Source organism: Eurosta solidaginis, chromosome 2, assembly GCF_040869045.1.
Source record: "Eurosta solidaginis isolate ZX-2024a chromosome 2, ASM4086904v1, whole genome shotgun sequence".
In the NCBI taxonomy this organism is placed as follows: domain Eukaryota; kingdom Metazoa; phylum Arthropoda; class Insecta; order Diptera; family Tephritidae; genus Eurosta; species Eurosta solidaginis.
In genome coordinates, this window is record NC_090320.1 from 132,012,463 (window position 1) to 132,015,309 (window position 2,847).

The 2,847-nt window shown below is 36.8% G+C and overlaps 1 long non-coding RNA gene across 1 annotated transcript; it reads right to left on the reverse strand.

Annotated features, from left to right (window-relative positions):
- Window positions 1-462: 462 nt before the first annotated feature.
- Window positions 463-1,861, reverse strand: LOC137242360 (uncharacterized). Its single transcript, XR_010950202.1, has 4 exons — window positions 1,761-1,861; window positions 989-1,620; window positions 716-832; window positions 463-657 (listed from the first exon to the last, which is right to left on the reverse strand). It is a non-coding gene; the product is annotated as an uncharacterized lncRNA (long non-coding RNA).
- Between the last annotated feature and the right edge of the window lie 986 nt (window positions 1,862-2,847).

Below are 2,847 nucleotides of genomic sequence, written 5' to 3' on the forward strand. Positions count from 1 at the left end.
ACCACCTGATTTCGAATAAACTCATTAATATACAAATTTTCAAACCATCCCGAAATATTTTCTGTATTGGTTCTAACTCAAAACGTGTTCTAATACGTCGGTCGCTATTTTCGTGTAAATATGGTATCAGAAAATTAAAAAAAAAAAAACGTCTTATTTCATTAATTGTTTGAACTACTACTACTTATAAATTTTATTCAATAAAACTATATCTGAGAATTTGTTTTAAAAATGCTCAGAATTTGTATCGAAAAACCTTATCTGAGCGCGAATGAAATACATTTTCATATGAAACAAATTCTGAGATATGGCGTTTTTGAATAAAATTTATAAGTAGTAGTAGTTCAAACAATTTATGAAATAAGACGTTTTTTAAATTTTCTGAAACCATGTTTACACGACAATAGCGACCGACGTATTCTAATCGACGTACTTTTTTTATCATGATAGCTACACGTGCTCTCTGCCCGCCCGACAATGTACGTCCGTTCTCGCCGACTCCAATTAAGTCACCACCCAGCAATTCCAAGCCTTCAGTCAACGCACATGCATATAAGACGGCTCTGTATTGTTGTTCATCGAAAACATTCCCCCAACTGATGTTGTCGCGTATTGTGCCGCGCTGTAGCCAAGGCGTTTGTGGCACATAGCCGAAACCTGTATCGAGAAACATGAAATAAACTGCGGAAACCAAATCGAAGTTAGTATTGAATACCTGAAGACAGCTCGTGCACGCATACTGTACCCGATTTACAATTCACACTTGCCACTATAGCTTCGATCAAAATACTTTTGCCACCGCCACTGGACCTTCAAGACATACCAAATCGCCCTAAAAAAATTTAAATATATATCACTGGTACAGAAAATTTTGTTAAAAAAGTCTGATTCAGAGAGTCTAAAATGTTCTGTGGACCACAAATGAGTTTTAGCCCAAATGCAACCGAATATATATGCAGAAACTTTAATCTAAGCTTATATTCCATACCTTGTTCACATTCAAGTTGACACTCTCTAAACGAAAAATTGGCTGCTGATTTTCATCATTATATTTTTTTACGCCATTTTCATGTTCAAAATACGCTGATTGCATCTCCATTACAATAGGTTTTTCGTTCAACTTAGTTGAGTTACCATGACTCAGAAAGGACATCAATACAGGTGTGGTAGCCCAAAAGTAAACACAAAGCGCATCCAAATATTTATGTTTCTTCAAAAAACACACTTCCTCTTTGCGACAGGCACATATTTTTTCAATGAATACATATTCCCACGCATGTACCTTGATTTGCTTTGCACCGCTTATAGTTTCACTTGTGGCAGCTAAACGCAAATCCTTCGCAGACATGAGGCAACGTGGATAACGTCCATTCCAACAATTTATGGGTATAAGAATAATGCCAAATGTAAGGCCAGCTAAAAATGCTGCGCCCAATTGTGTGTAGAGTAAGTAAGGTGTAGTCTAAAGCTATACATTTCAGAATTCATTCCAGAGTGAATGGAAATCTGTGTGGCCGCGTGCTTCCAACGATTTGCGATAGATTGCACTAACAATGCCTTTGCACATTTTGATGCCAATCATTGAAATGCGCCAATTAAAATGGTTGCCACATATGGCAGCTGAAAAGAATGAGATTTTGAAAATTAAATTTTAAAAGGAGTATATTCATTTGGAAATGGCTCAGGCGATTTGTTTTAGTATTTTATTCCGCACCTACCTATCATGAATCGCCCTGCCCACGGTATAAAGATATACTTACTCTGTCAGTAGAATATCGCAGTGCGGAAAATGCTGCATTTCTTGCTGGTATCAGTGTTAAAGCATAAAATATATCGAAAATCACCGTAACTTAACTCCAAGGCCACCAATCATAATTAACGCTGGTACGCAACCAAACCACATCTAAAACAAAAACAGCCAACCATGTTACGTTCATGCATAACGAGCCACGATGGGTGAGGGTACCAAAGCGGCGTGTAGACAATAAGTAACCTGTAAAAAGTAAAAACAAATGATTTATTATATAAACAGCAAAAAATTAAAATTCAATAATTTAATTTATACACACCTACGTACTCCACATTACACATTCAGCTGCAACGACTAAAACATCGACGGGATATAATTTAACACCTGTATGATGAAATTCAAATATCTTCCAAATAGGTAGCTGTTCAAAAAAATGTATCTCCACCAAAGAAAAGCTTGGCTTGCGGTGTATTTTAATTTACAATTAAATGTTTGCACAATTTCTGGTGTCTTTTGTTTTGTTTTGTTTTGCGCTTTTTGAGTGAAGTTGGCTCCGATAGTTCTATATGTCAAAAAATTTCCTTGGTGTATTTTAGACTTCATTCACAATAGAGCAACTTTTTCTATTTTCAACACTACCCCTCAACTCGGTTATTGATTAGCCGACTTCGCGAGGACTGGATAAAATAAGCGAGTTAGTGTTATTGCTTTGAATGTAATTCGATGAATAAGCGAGTGTTCTTTTTGTGCTCGGTTAGAATAGAACGCGCCTATTATGACATTTCAATCCTGGGACCAAATCAAGTGCGACTCGCTCGCTTTGTTGCGCTCTGGGACGCCATTAACCCTTTTTCCAAATAAGGCTGTATTTACCAAACATAACGTGTTTGCAAATCAACAGTTAACCAGAATTGTATGCCGTATTTTTCGGGTTTCGACGGAATGTACTGGGGAAATTTACAGCGGCCATGGAAATCCAATAATTGTCCGTCTACTGTGATGGGTTTATGAGGATTGTAAAATATTGAAAGAAAACTAACCCATCATTCCCAATGATCTGGAATTGGGGCTAATTTATCTTCCCTTCTTCTTTCTCT